The 16996-nt window shown below is 30.6% G+C and overlaps 1 protein-coding gene across 8 annotated transcripts in view; it reads left to right on the forward strand.

The window, feature by feature from the left end:
* LOC106677040 (protein still life, isoform SIF type 1) overlaps window positions 1–16996 on the forward strand; it is a gene marked incomplete at its 3' end in the record, with an annotated part of 188077 nt that overhangs the window by 64955 nt on the left and 106126 nt on the right.

Here is a 16996-nt window from a genome sequence, read left to right on the forward strand (position 1 = left end):
CACAATATATGTTGCCCAATTCCTAAAGTCTTTTCTTACCCCCGTGGTTCATGATGTGGCTCACTGTAAGGAACTGTGGTATTACCTAGATCAGCCCCTCTCGTGGAAAGAGTACTTGTCCCTTATTACCCGGGGTACCTCTGAATCGATCCCCTTCCCCAATCAATCCACCAACTCTTGGTCTTATCCTTATTCCTTCCTTATTTAGATTAAGGTCGTACACATCATGAGCAACTGCCCGAGATTTGTTTGATCATTGTAATGCTGATTTATATATTGAATTGCAATAAGGCAAACCCCCTCCCTTCTAGCTTCGATAATATTTTCTTCACTTCTGAAATTCATTCTCCCTATGTTATTATTTTTTTTTTTTTTTATAGACACTGAAATAACTAAGGTTAGTTTAAATATTTTTACATTAACAGCGGATCATTTTACAAATTTTTATTTGCTAATAACGATGAAAAGTCGAAACGGTTAACTTTATAATTCTCGAGAAATTAATTTAAAACAGATTTTAAAAATAGTTAAGCGGATAGGATGATAATTTCTGAAAATATGAGCTAAAAGGTTAAAAACAATACGCCACCTAACTGTTTGAGTAACTATTTTTTTAGCTTTTAAATTAAAGTTAAAAATATTACTTTTACAATTATGATATCCCAAAGGGGAAATATCTACAAATAAAGATTTGTTAAGGTTAAGTTGGGGTCGATGCCCAGGACGTGGCTAGGATGACAGAGAATATAATACTTGACTCCCTGGGAATCATCCACCACCACATGCATGGAAATTAATGAGTGAGGGAGTTATCCAGAGGAGGGATGGCATGCATGCATCGCATATCCTATTTCTTGTTTTATTTATCTATTTACTACTTTGTTATTTTTTATATTTTTATATTCTAATATTTGTTATATAGGGGAATGTGTTGATAAAATGAAATAAGGGTTGTAAAGTGGAGGGGAAAAAAAAAAAAGGAATAAATTGAAAAGCTTGTATTTAGTTTGTAGACAGATATTAATTGTAAAATAATACTGTTGTGAAAAAAAAAAAAAAAAATGTTAGCTGTCTATTATATTGTATCATATCAAAAAAATGTAATTTATAAATTTATATATGTCCGATCACGGATTGATCAGTATGCTGTGTAATGTAGCAACCCGATGTATTTGGGCAGCATGATTGAATAAATTTCTTTCTCTGTGTGTAGGAAATCAGAATATAAAAAACCTCAGTCGTTAGTTAAACTATGTCTACGCAATGGATTTTTGTATGAGTTTGTCACATGCCTTTTCAATTGCCCACACTATGATGATCCCCTCTTCTTGAAAGGAAAAGGTGGACAGAGAAAGAGGCATGCGACAATCCAGTTCCTTACATTTTTCTACCGTCAGACAGGATTCCTATATTATAATATTAGTTTATCAATTATCTGCGAATTATTCGTTTATAGTTTTATTAAAGATTCGACATGACAATTTCAATAGAAAATTTCATAGTCATGAAAATATCTGGACTTGACAAAGCCTTGACAGATTAGTAATTTAACTTTGGCCTTTCTTCATACTATATATATATATATATATATCGACATCCGTTCCTAAAGTGCTTTTTAAAATTATTTTCCTCATCCCTGTTCGACAGAGCCCTTACGTAGAACTTTATCTGGACAAGTAAGCTAATATAAAATTATACATAAATAGCTTCAACTTTCTTTATTAATTTATTTTATACATCTAACGTTTCTATAGCTGGCCTGACATAATACACCCTGATTAACCAATATTGCAAACATTTCATCTAAATATAAATTCATTCACTACCAAATTTTATTATACTACTATCAACTAACTTATCAAGACCAAGCCGAATACAAATACACAACCCATGTATTACTGAATTATCCCAAAACAGATACCTTTCCATCTGGGGGTGGCATACCTTTAAAGCAAAGTGAAGTCAAAAAGTGGTCATCCACGCCCCTGGTGCTCAGGATAACGTTGAGGTTAGTAGGAATGTCCACCATCGTTGTAAACACTGAAATAGAAAGTGATTGGCTCCAACATCTCTGACAACACCAGGAGTTCATCATAAAGTCCCATTTTTTGGTTTCACATATCCTATCAGCTTACTCCTTCCATTATACTTCTTTATTAAGCTATACTAAGCATTCATTTTTTAATAACCCCATGAACCCACTGGTTTCTAACCTTCATTTCCAATAGATTTCCCCATATTCCCAAGAGGTTACTAGACAGAAGACAAAAAGAAGAAAAGGAAGAAACAAAAAAAAAAATCATATAATGAAAAGTATTAAATTAGAACTTTACCCTTAGTTATTATTTTTTTTTAATGTAATGATGATGATTTATTAAGAATTTCTTTAAATAATGTAACTCAACACTGGTAGGGAATTTGTCGCAATACCTTTCTCTAAAAAAGCCACATCCAATGGGTTGACTGAGGATGAAGCTTATTTTTAATTTTTTATCTTAAAGTTCCTGTTCAACTGAGTAACATGAGGAATTGATGATGTAAAACAAAATACCAATAACAATTAAAAAAACAAAAAAATGACGATAAAAACCATCTTTTGTCTGATTGCTGATTTAATCACGTGACAATAATGCATAACAGTACATTTATTTATTTTTCTTCGTTTCTTTAATGATGATGATGTAGAAACTTTCAAGGCAGATTGTCACTAACGATAGCTACATATACATCATTAAATAGGATTAAAATAAAGATAGTAATTAACTGTTATTAAGGTTCTCAAAACCACAAAATACGAAAAAAAACATTTAAAGGGAAATAACCGCTCGTTTAGATTGATAATTTAGACGTAATGCTGATACGGATCACTGGGAAACTTTTGGAAACCTATAAGTCAAAATTTGTAAAAGAGGGAAGATTGCAAGTGCAGCCTTCACATTCTGCACTTCACTTTATTCTTGCAGACATATGCCAAAAAAGCTTTATGTTTATTAGGCATAGAACTCCTTCTATCGTGTAATAGCTCCATATTACACACGATTCCTCGGCTTAAGTAAACGTCATTCGGAACTTCAATCTTCTGAATGATTGTCATTCCGACAGACACGTTGTAGGTATCCCTTTCAGTTTCATTTATTAAAGACTTTTTCAAAGGACAATGCGAAAACTACAATAAATTTGTTTTAACGGCAATAAAATGTCGTGTATTTACATTTTTATTTACAAAGATACCATTTTTCACAAAATAATTTCAAATTTATTCAAAAGTTTCTGTTGTACATTACTTTCCAACATATGAAAGTATAACAACGACCATCATGACATGGATCTGTGAATTTATTTTCTTATGTATAGGTTCTATGAGTCTTATGTACTAAAGCCTATGGCCAGTAGTTCCTGAAATGGGCACACTCTAACAAACTAATCCATCAGCTTTATATATATTAGTAAAAATTAATAAACATGTTTTTAACAATTAGAATATAATATTTTATAAATAGAAAAGTGTTTAACAAAAATCAAGAGACAGAAGAACCGGAACGAGAGGGGTAATACGAGCCATGGACTAGAGGGGCAGGAGGGGGAGAGGAGGGCGGTTGCCGTGACGACGCGGTGCTCTCGCTCTGTGCCGGAGACTGCTGAGAACTGGGTCACTGGTCGATACCAGCCTCCGACAATAAACAATTGCCCCTAACTCTCCGCTCTCTATCAGTTATACTTATTATTATCTGACTGAATAATATGTTAATTATTAGTAGGTGCAATAATATTCATTAGAACCGATCCTGTCCCTAGCTTGGCCTATGCTCTGACATAAAGCACTGGTACCCTAGATCCAAAATGCATACTTAAGGAAACAAAACATATATAGATATATTGGTCGTTCGGGGAAAAGTAGGAAGGTCATCAACATGAGGCTATGGTCATTGTATTGTATGAAATGATAGTGGACCACTGATCACTAATTGTTATAAACAAATTGATATAAGCTGCCTTATTCATCCATGACAAGTTGTAGGACCAAGTATTACCCGGATTATAACACTTTTATAAACGTATTTTAAGAGTTACGTATAAAGTTCTCAAATAAGGATGTAGCACAATCATAGTAATGTTGATTTGTGTAAAATAATTTTTTTTTTTTTGGTTGAAAATAGTGTAAACAGAGTCTAAAAGTATTTTGTAGTTATACGATATTGGAGTAGGTTTTGTTTATGACAGGTATACAGCAGTTATAAATATTTTTGTGTTAGATAATCTAGATCTGTACCTGAGCCGATAGGTACAAGTTATGGTTTAGTTCATTTGATAATCCAAACACTATCCTCACCACGCCGATGACACGTGTGCTCGCAGTTAACGATAACCCTTTGATTGCATCCTAAACTCTCCAATCCCATATCACAGCCCTTGAAGAATGGTGCCGAAATTGGAGGATAAAAATAAATCTCATCAAATCACCTTTATCCTACGTCGTAAACCTGCCGGTTGCCCTACAGTATCCTTTAATAATGTTGCTCTTACCCCTTTAGAAAAGATCCGCTACCTTGGACTACATCTGTACAAAAGACTAACTTAAAATACTCACACAAGACTGAAAAAACAGGACACAGTACGTCGATTCCGACTATTACAGCACTTACAAGAGAAATGGTCTAAACTTCCAATTCACTACAAAAGACTGATCAACATGACAACAATAAGGCCTAACTGGACATACACAGTTGAGCTTTGGAGCTCCACTAAACCTTCGAAGTCCTTTCGTATCCAATCCTAAAAATCCAAAATCCTCAATGCTTCTTAGTCACAAATAAAATCATCCACTAAGACCTTAATGTTCCATATCTAACCTAGCCCGAACTAGATATCAATTTTTCCATCATAAACTTCCTAACCACCCAAACCAACTTGTTTCTACCCTTGCTTCCTCTTCAATCCTCCGTGACGACAGAAAAGAAGATGGTCTCGAGACCTTTTAATGTAGAAATATTACGTATTAGAGTGCTACCAATGGGTAGTTTCTTTACATGCTTATATCATTCCATTATGATCTTAAATCAAATTTACTCAATGTATTTTTATGTAAATACAGTTGTAAATACCATTAAATGGTCCTTACTTTGTCTCAAATAAAATCATACATAAATACCTTAATGTCCTATAATGTTGCCGATATGTCCAGAACCAGATACCGATCTTTTATTATTTTATTTAGTTATCACCCTACCCTGCCTATTAGACAATACGGGTGTTCGCAGCAGTGGGTACAACTCATTAAGTTAAATAATAAATAAGAGTCCTGTTTCCCTCATCATCTTGGCTCTCAGTACTTCATAGGGGGTACAGGCAAGTACGACGTGCTCGGAGGTCTCAGGAACCTGACAAATTGGGCATAGATGATCGATGTTTATGCCATGTGCGGCGAGCTTAGCTTGGAAACCCCCATGCCCCGTGAGGAACTGTGAGATCCAGTAGTCGAGGAGGACCCACGTTGATTCTAGGCGTGAACCAACGATAGGAAAGTACTTCCTTAGGGTGGCTCCTTTTAAGCAATCCACCTACCGTCGATTCCATTCTTGCAAAGTTACTTCTCGAAGGATCCTCTTCCATCTATTAGGGCTTTCACCAATACGCGCTTGGAGGTTCTCCGGTAGATCCGCCAGACCTTCCCTCTTTATTTTGTAGCGATAATATTCTTCCTGCAGGAGAAGATCGATAGGCACTCCTCCAGCTAATACCTGTACCCTCATGTTAATGAGACACTGTTCGGTATGCTCGAGTGACTCGCAGCAGAGCTATCCTCTGTATTGTAGCCAACCTGCTCTTCTGCGTTTTCGTAAGATACGGACGCTATGCAGGGAATGATACCGATCTTACCATGATAAACTTCCCAACCACCTAAACTCACTTATTTCTAATTTGACTTCTCCTTCATTACCTAACAACTCGCCTTGTCTTCCTAACAATTCCTTCGCGTCTGAACAGAAGATGGCCTTGAAATCTTCTCCTCTAGAAATGTTTGTCCCTCAGAAATGGAGTTCTACCAAGGGGTAGCTTCTGCACATGATTTTATCATGTCATTTTATCATTTGCAGCAAATTACTTGTATATATTTTTATACTGTTGTAAGTAACAATAAAAAAATTATTAAAAAAACTTTTATTTTATAAAGGATACTGTAAGTAGATTTTTTCCAACACCTACAATTTTATGCCCGGACCAATGACAGCCTAGAAAAATTACCAGTTCCCTCTTTACACATCAGAGTTTGAATATTAGCTCAAATTTCTTATCATTTGTTAATTATGATATTGGTAATGTCATTAGATGTCTGATTCAACCTTACTCTATTTTTTTTAAACTTTTATAAATCAAATTTGAAGCAAATGAAGAACAAGTGCAACAAGCAGTATCAAATGCAGTTCAAAAGTGATATTAAGACAATACCTCCTTTAATCCAGAAGAATTTAGGAATCACTGATTTCAGGCCGTAGTTAGTCAGTGGCGAGATTTGTCCCCACCAACGGCGCAAAATTTACCATGAAAAATTCACCTTTTTTAGACTAATGCTATTTATCTACCAATACGAATTTCTAGTTCATTTACTAATTGAGGTTTAGATTTTCTTTGATGATAACAGTGTTTTTATAATAAAACCATAGAAGTTTTGGATATTTTAGCGCCCCAGTATTGGAAGGCAAAGATTTTTCAAACCCACCAAGGGTACAGAAGAGCCTTGCTGTGGTCTTGAATACACTACATTATTATTAGGTAATTAATATTTACGAAATCTATTACGAAATGCTAGTACTTTTTTATAAACCGTTAGAATCGATTTCAATAAAACTACGTGACCACGTTTAAGTAAGGAATGTTTTCTTAGCTACACTACAGGAGATAAAATATAACTTCTCTTTACTCTTTTTACTTCTCAATTGTAAATTGTTAATCATTGTATATCTATGGATCTTTTTACTTTCCTGACTCCTAGATTTGTGTTTGTAAAATTTCTTTTTTATAAAAATGTTTCTTAATAAAAATAACGAATTTGAAAAACACAATAGTTTACATTCGTTAGTCAAATGTAATAACGACAATATAACCAGTTTCATTGAGGAATGCGATGCCACACAGACAAAGTATATCCGGGTAGCTCACGGGGTTCTATATCAGATTTCGTGCAAATGAAACCTAACACTTCCTTCACCCAAACAATACTTGCAAAAGGCTGCAGTATGAATATTTGTACTATTATTTCTTACAAAAATACTAATTATTAGAGACACAATCCAAAAAATAAAAATAATAATATAATAAGAGATTTGGTTTTAAAAGTTTCTAAGAGTGGTCATAGCAGAATTCATCATCACTTTATTGCAAGTGAAAAAACAGTAAGACTTACATCCTCCTTTATTTATTTATTAATTTTTATTATATCAATGATCGTCTAGATTTTGCCACCAATACGCTCATAATAAAGATAATATTTTAATGACTACAAAAATAAATTATTGTTGTTTACAAGTAAAAAAAAAATTAACAATCAATTAAATTTGTTAAAAATAATATATTTTTTGACGTGACAACGTCTTATAAATCATTTTGCGGGATGCCATGTTAGAAAAAGTGTCCCGTAATGGAAATTGACTTCGTTTAACATATGGATATTATATCATATGTATAAAAATTAATTAATGTATAACCAAGCAAAAATAAATATCTGAATTCAATATGTGAACTGGTTTATTATTTCAAATATATAACATTGGATTGATTTTAATTTATATTTATGTAATATTAGCATAGAGTATACGTTGTCACGGAAATATGTCGCCTACACGGGCACGGTTTTTTTTTGTAAAAAAAATTCACATCTTTTTAATCTTTTGTTTCTTCATTTTTCTATGAAATGTAGCTTCTCTTTTTTTTTCTGTAACTGGCGTCTAAAGTTAATAGAATATGACCTGGATTTGTCCGCGCTTCAAATATTTCATAATTCGAATCTGTTATTATTTACGTAAAGCTGGGGTATTACTGAGTGAATACGCCCACAGCCTTACTATTGTTACTACATTATTTCTGTTGAGTAACACCTTCATGTGACTATGAAGTGTAAATGAGAGGGGTACCCTACCTTCTAAGATATTTCTGGGCTTGATGGTACACAAATGAGGAAATTATTCTAAAATCAATTAACTTACTTCGAAACTTTTACTTCATCAAAGGCTTTAGATTTATGAGATAAATATCAGAGACCTAGTTAAGTCGCTACTATTAAAATAAATTTTTTTTTCGAATAACCAATTTAGTGGGTAAGATAATTCAACTTTAGTCACGTTTCTTCTCCTCCTGAGTCCATTTCCTGCCACGTGTTGATTTTATCCGTTCCCGAAAACCTGCCTCTTGTATAGTTTTTCGAAAAAGGCAGTTATTACCTCCATGTTCATTCCGATGTTCTTCATGTCTTCTTTTTCCACTTCTTGAACCCACGTGGGTTTGGATTTTAAATATCTTAATTGGTCAAAGAGCTGCTTTGTTAGTCTATTCCTGTATATTCTATGAAGATGTCCATAAAACTTTAGTCTTCATTTCTTCATAACATCTATCACCTTTTCAATTTTTAAATATAGTACCATTTTAAATTCAAAATTAATGTCGGTTTTAGGCCTCAAAATCTTCCCTGTAGATCCCTAATTCTATTTAGTATAAATGTTTCCGATGCATAGAGTATTTTGGGTCTAACTACTATCTGAAAACGTCTCAATTTCGTGTTCTCATTATATATATTTCTTGTGATGTAATACAATTCTTCCATTTTTCGTACTCAATTGTCTGTTGCTAATCCTTCTTTGGTTTTGTTGGGTTCAAATTCTCCGAGATATTTAAAGCAATCCGTTTTCAATATTGTGTCGTTATTTATCTTAAGGCAATGCGGTGCATCAAATATGGTCATCATGAATTGTATTCTTGGAAAGGATGTTTGGAATCCTACTTTTGAAGCTTGGTACTGTAGAGCAGAATTTGTTCTTGTGTTTTTTCCTGTGAGTCAGTGAGTAATGCTATGTCATCTGTATAAGCTAGACAATCTGCAGAAATCTTATTTGGATTTCTTCTAAATTGTATATATGTAATTAAATAATATTTATTAATATAATTACTATAATAGAAAATTTATTATATGAATAGGCAGAAACAAGAAGGAAATATACTGGATAATTCACTTATGGTTTTTATATTTTTAACTTGTGATAGTGTATTATGGGATAAATGTAAAAATACATATGTAGATATATGTGAGAGGAATGTGATAAATATAGTTTAATATCCTCTCATATGTCAAGAAGGAATTGTTATTCATCTTAAGCGGGTTTATAAATTAACTGTTATTTAACATCAATAAATGTTAAATATTCCGTCTAAATAGTTGATACTTATGTCAAATAGAAATACTGCTACCATAAACTATCAAGAAATTTCAAAAAAAAATATATTAAAATTTATATAGATTGTAAACTATTTTACTTCAATAAAACAATAAATATAATTAGTTCTGAGCATACGAATTACCATCCAAGGGAAGGAACAAAACATTCTTTAGATTTATTTAAGATTTAAAGGTATCAGAATCGAACCATTGCGTTCACTAGGGCTTAAAAATTTTACTATGAACTTTAAAACCAAATTCCAGAAATACATATAATAGAATTATTAAATGTTTTAAAACTTTTTTTTTTTTAAAAAAAGCTTTATTTTATAATCTAATAACTGAAGAGGTAAACGTAGGAATAAGTAAACATGTTTTGGCCAGCTTAGCTTTAATAATTCTCGAGAAATTAAATATACGAACCTGATACCCTTAATTAAAAATATAGTTTACTGTTGTGGTAATTTTTTTATAAATCTAAACTCATTTAATACAAACGAAACATTATTCTCTTATTCTACACAATAAGACAAAGCGATTAAAATACAAAAACCGAGCTGTGTCATAAGTTCAGTAAAATTAGGATTTTGCTAAAATGAAAATCGGGTAAAACTTTTTTTTTAGTAATTTATTTATTGTTATTAATAACTACATAAAAATACATACAAGTAAATTTGCTATTAGATATAAAATAACATGTTGAGAATCTACCCATTGATAGAACTCCAATTACGTTACTAGAGAAGAAGATTTCGGGGCCCTATCTTCTTTTCAAACGCCTAGGGGGATTATAATGGATTGAATGAGAAGCCAGGTTAGAAACAAATGGGTTTGGGGGGTTGATAAGTTTATCATAGGAGTGGTATATGGTGCTGGCCGAATCGGCAACTTATGGAACATAAAGGTCCTGATGGATGACTTGATTTGTGAGAAGTAAGGAGCATTAAGGATTTTAGGAAGGATTTGGGACTGTAAGGATTGGATATGAGAGGAATTCGATTGTTTAGTGGAGCCCCAAAGCTCAACTCTGTATGTCCAGATAGGCCATATTACAGTCAAGTAGATCAGTCCTTTGTAATGGATTGATAATTTATACCGTTTGTCTAGTAAATGTTGCAATAGTCGGAATCGACGAGCAGTTTCCTAACTTTTCAGTTTTGGATGAGGATTACATGGCAATTGTTTGTTCAGATGTTGTCCTAAGTAACGGATCTGTTCGACAGGAATGAGTGGGGTATTTTTAAAGGTTGCTGTGGGGTAGGAAGTCATGGGTTTACGACGAACAGGTAAAACTGTGTATCATTTTAATTTATATATTCTACCTCTAATTATAATTGTTTAATTATTAATTGTGTAAGAAGCGGCATTGTCAATAACTTCTAAATTATAAAAAAAACATAATTATTTTATGTAATGTAGATCCTTAAATATTGCGTCTAAAGGCTTACAACACATTAATAGAATTCGAGGAAGGAGTGCATCCAAAACAGATAGTCAACTAGTTCTTAATATTTCAATTTTTTTTAAAATTTGTAATGTTTTCCATTAAAATCTTTTTACTATAAATTATAGAATAATATATGTAGATAATGTAAATAGCTTTTCATGACTACTCTATTTTATAAATTTGTAACTTACGCTTTAAGTTAAATTTTGCAAAGATTATGATGTAAAAAAAAATCCCTGTGAAAGATATTTGTATCTAAAATATCATTCAAACAATATTCTATATAATAAAAGGAATTTAAAATTGAACAAATGTCCTTTTTATGAAATTGAAAAATTATGATTTATTTTAATTGAACGAAAATGTATATTAAAAGTACAATACAGCAATAAAAAAAAATAATGATAATAATGCTAGTTATCTAATTATAAATATAATTCTTCACTTCTATAAATGTTATTTTTATTAAATAGATTTATTTTTATATAAAAAATCAATTATTATCGAAAACGATGTAATATACGACACAACTGACAAAAACAATTTTGGGTTATTTTGAAACGAAAGTAATCAAAATATATTACAGAGATGACTTCCCCTATAGTGGCTACTCAATAGACTAATAGGATTGATAGTCTACGGCATAATCTATAGAATTCAAAATTAGTTTTGTCTGATGTACCACAATTCAGAAAAGTGCGATATTTCTTTATTTTGCAATGAATATTTCGGATTCGATAGGATACTTCAAAAGTTTATGATAATGTTCTTAATATTATAAACAAAATGTCAAAACACTACAGAACTATAATTATATGTGTGTTTCCATTGTATGTACGATAAGGTTCAGCATCTTTATTATTACTTACAAATAACCAACAGGGAAACCATTTAATTTTTAAATACGGTTATATTTAAAATATTAATACATGATACATTGGATACATAATTCAATATACATGATATATTGGATTTATAATCCAATATTCTGTGTATAGTTGTTTTCATAATCTTTTTTTGTCCTATGTATATATGCTTTCTCTAATTTTTTTTTCTGTTACTTTTCTTTTATTTCAATTTACTTAAACTAAATACAATTTTTTTTTTGTTTTAAATTGATTTAAAGTTTGTTCACTTTTTTTCTTAATCTTAAATATTTTTATTAATACATCATTATCTTTGGTATGTATACCTAACATTATTTATACAATGTTGTAGGTATATACTTTTTTGGGCGAGTCTTGAGGATCAGTTGACTACTTTATTTAGGCGACGTTTCGCAACTTTATGGTTTGCATAGTTATGCCCTACAACAGTTTTTTAGAACTAATACTTTCTTCAAATAATTCCTATAAAACTACAAGCACATGGTGTAATTTTTGATGATTAACTATTATTATCAAAACATTGTTTACTTAAAACATTACTTACAATTCCTAATTTTCTATTGCAGTGTGTTCTACATTGTGATCATACTATCAATGTGATCTAACTTCAGACCAGTATCTTAAAAGAAGAATATATCAACACAAATATAAATGTACCTCTATAACAAACAACCCCAACACCAGACCAAACTGCTCTCACTACACAATTCAAATTTGATGTACCAACAATCATTCATTGGAAAAAAAACAACTTTAAAACAAATGATTACTATAGAAAAATACTAGAATCATGTTATCAATACAAAATCGGATGTACAAAATTTAAATTCATGTAGTTCAAGCCTAATAATTACATAAGGCACAATTAACAACATTAAATAGAAACAGATAAAACTGACTTGTCAGACTGACTACTTGCAAGAAAAAACCGGTTACAAGAGGGAAAACCTAAACAAATCTTACCTTCGTTTCAAAACCCATTCAGTCCTGGCCTAAACCTGGAGATATGATTACCATGTAGAACACACTGCAATAGAAAATTGTAAGTAATGTTTTTATTAAACAATGTTTTAATTGCAATATTTATTAATCAGAAATTATACTATGTGCTTGTAGTTTTATAGCAATTATTTGAAGAAAGTATTTGTTCTAAAAAACTGTTTTTCTCATTGTTGGGCATGACTATACAAACAATAAAGCGAAACGTCGCCAAAATAAAGTTTTATCATTGAATGATCCTCAAGACCGACCAAAAATATATATGTATAATTATTGCATATCCGTTTATTATTATTAATTAAAACAGAATATAGTGTATCCTATGATATTACTATATGGTGTGTCAATAGATAATTATAATTGTTTAAATATAGTCAATTGTCTACTGTTTGATAGGCATTTAATTGATAAGCATTTAAAAAAGCATCTGTTATTTTATTTTATTTTTCTTTAAATTGTGTGATTGGATGACCTTAACCTTCATGACATTTTTTTTTATTATTATTTATTTAATTTTTTTTTCTCTCAACATCTCATTCACTGGTTGTAAAAATACTTTTACAGTTGTGAATAAACTAAATAAAGTAAAAAAAAAATGTGTGATATGTACTCAGTTATGTTTAATTTATTATTATTATTTTTCTCTTATCTTTTCTTGTTTTGTTTTATGTTCTTTTTTTTTGTACATAACTTTCTATGTATTATCTTTTATATAATTTTGTAATTACCAATACTAATGCAGCAATTTATACTTTTTCCATGGTATATATATATGATAAACGAAAGATACTGATAAATGCTAAATGGTATATAACACCATAAATCAAAACTGTATTTTGAACAATTTGCATGTTCAGTTCAATGTTCTTGGAAGTTGATCAATGATATAACAGGTGTACCTTAACAGCTTTTGGCTCAATTAGTGGTGCCTAATAGACCCCTAAATTATTTAAACGGAGTCAGCCCCACCTTTCTAGAGGTGCTATCACCATCATAAATTTATAAGTAGTCATTGATCATTTCTTATCACCTCCTAATAACCAAACGGAAAAAAGTTGGTTTAGTTAACCTTTTAGAAATTTAATATTTTAATTAATATTTAGAGTAAATATAATTCATTATGTCTAAAAATTATCTAAGAAAATTAAAAATCCTTTAAATTATTTTTAAGACTTAAGTACAATGATTCAAGATACCAAAAAAACGTTACAGATTCATAGGCTTGTGATTTCTCTAATCGGCCATCATCTTTTCTACGTTAACACAATTACTTCAAGAAATTTTATAGTTATCTTTTCAGAGACATCTATAAAGTGATAAGAGTTTGGCAAATTGTACACCAGTACAGAGTACAATAACAATACTCAAAACGTTTCAAGGTAAGTACTATCAAAGTAGCTTGTAATCAAGAAAAATGTCGAGGAAAATAGTCGAGTTCATCATTCGTTACTTTTTTAGAACTTATTTTATTCTGTACTCAGGACTCATTAAATTTTTACTCGAAACTCTTATGTAAATTACATTTAAAAAAGAATTGATTGCAGAATTACTCGAAATTTTCAAATCCATAGTAGTTAAGTACTATAAATAATTGATTACAAGTTTACTTAGAATTTTCAAGTTTGATTTAATCAATAAAAAAGTCAACAATAATTTCAAAGTTTGATATATCAATTACAGAAATAATCATAAATGTTGGGAAGGTCTATACTTGAGTATATTTTGTATTCAGTACTCAAATACATTTTACTCAAAACTTGTAATCGGCTGCCTAAACAGAATCATTGAATTGTGACTTATTAATATTATCAGTTAACTACAATTATTAATCACACACTATTATTTTTTTTAATATAAAAAATTAACAATCAAAATACCATAGCACGTGGGGGCGAGGGTCCCAGAGTGACTGGTTGAAAATGTTGAGTTCGATTCCCACCTTAGGAGAATGATATCACATCAAGTGAATCTTGACGTTCTTAACGCATACGTCCTCAAAGGAGGATTTGAGTAATAATATTTTTTTTTTAAATCAACAATCATAAGCTAAGGCAATAATTATTGCATGAATAGCAATAACACGCCCTCAAAGAAAAAAAAAAAAAAAAATAGATGGAGGTAAATGGATGTTCATTGTTTTTTGAAAAACATAAGAAACCACGAGCTTAAACATTTGAAAACAGAAATAGATTCATCACAAACGAATTTAAAGAATGAAGAATAGGATTGACTTTTACATATGCAAAGTGGGGAGTCACAAATGCCTCATCAAGTTTAAAGACATTCGCCTTGCCCAAAGAATCGCACTTATAGAAGAGTAATGACGTAAGTGGCAAAATGGATTTATTCGCCCATATGGATTTATGAATCCAATAATTTGAAAACACTTAACTAAAAACTAAAAAATTTGATCACTCAATGTAACAATTGACATACTAACCAAAAGTGGGTAAACATTAGTGAGAAATTACACTATAATTAAATTTACATGGATATACATTTAATTTATTTATGAACCATTCATAGTGGTGTTTATATTTTAGTTTGATGCACAATTTGTGTTCCGTTTTAATGTCAATTTTTCTATTTAGATTTGAATCAATATCCGAATTCGTGAAATTTTGATGAAGAGTATTCGTGAAATGCAACAATGGAGAGAGGCATCTATGGGGTTTATACCAATGTTTTCATGGAGTTTCCTGTCTTTTCAGAAATAATTCTAGATTATTCAAAATAGTAGCCTATTTAATCCTTTTTTTTTTTGAAAAAATAGAAATAATTAAGTAAACTTCGTGATTTTTTGAGACCTGTATTATTTACTTAGCACTTCCTGATGATGAAGACACCCAAATTATTTTTCTGACCATTCATATGTTGTCTACGTTAAATTAAAAATAGGTGTACTGAGATACCCAGATTACCAGTAGGTAACATTGGTGTACCTCAGTACTCGTTACTAGCTTACTATAACCGGTGATTAAGGTACCATAAGCTACCATAAAATACCAAAAGCTCACAAAAATATTAAAATTTGTTCTTTGTTACAATAAAAGTATTTAAAACAATCTTCCAAATATAACATCAGTCTTATTAACGTTTATTTTTTAAATCACTAAGTACATATTTTTATAAAATAATTAATACTTTTAAATACAAACGTAAGAAACCTGTTGTATATTTAGAATATAATAATATTTTAATCTTTATGTTTCCAAATAATACATGTAAATGAACAATATATGTTGTATTTTATAATGTCAATAATATGTTTTATAATAATTACAATTCTTTTCCCCATTTGCCATCTGATCATCCGAATCAATCCGAAGGTTTTGGAACAAGAGTTAGTAAAATATTCATTTATTTCAAACAGAATGAATACAAAAATAACATAAAATAAAATTCATTACATTTTAAACCCTAAACGGTTCAAGAATAACAACTCTTCTCAACAATAATCTTGCTTGTACTCCGAAACAGTTGTAAAACCTACTATATTATGATTAAAAAACAATTTCTAGCAGTAGATACCGTGAAGCCTATATCAAACAATAGCAAGTATATACCCAACCACTGCTTTCGATAGATCGTTCATTATCCGAGCCTCATCCTTATGGAACTCCATCCCTTCCAACATCCGTCGCTCCAATACCCTCCCAACCTTTAAATCCCGCCTGTTCAATCATTTCTTAAATGATCCCATAAAATTGTAAATTAATATAATTGTAATTATGTATGTTAACTATTATATCATTCTTAATTATTTTTACATCGTTTCCTTTTCTCTTTTTTATTAATTCTTTTTTTTTCAACTGATAAAAGTGAGAAAGTAACCTAAAATTATTTTTTATAATGACTGTTTATATTTCTTTGTATTTTTTGTTTAAGTATCTCTGAGGCTCCTCAGCCCTCATCTATTGATATCTATTATTCTAAAGGGACTCGTCCCAGAATAAATAAAATATTATTATTATATTCCACCACTGAGTATATATAACTACAATGCAATTTAATTAACCTCTAATGGCTTCAGTAACAATCACTACGATAAAGCTGAGAGAATAGAGACGGGCTGATTAACCCTTTACAGGTTGCATTATTTACATATAATTGCAATATGCAAGTAAATATCTTTTTATTCCCGTTTTGTTTCTGACAATGTTGAGGATAAATAACACAAACATCTGAATTTTACATTTTAAGAAGATAGCAATAACATCAAAAACTGCTGGTACAGGA

Source organism: Halyomorpha halys, unplaced genomic scaffold, assembly GCF_000696795.3.
Source record: "Halyomorpha halys isolate HHAL.00 unplaced genomic scaffold, Hhal_1.1 Scaffold84.1, whole genome shotgun sequence".
Taxonomy (NCBI): domain Eukaryota; kingdom Metazoa; phylum Arthropoda; class Insecta; order Hemiptera; family Pentatomidae; genus Halyomorpha; species Halyomorpha halys.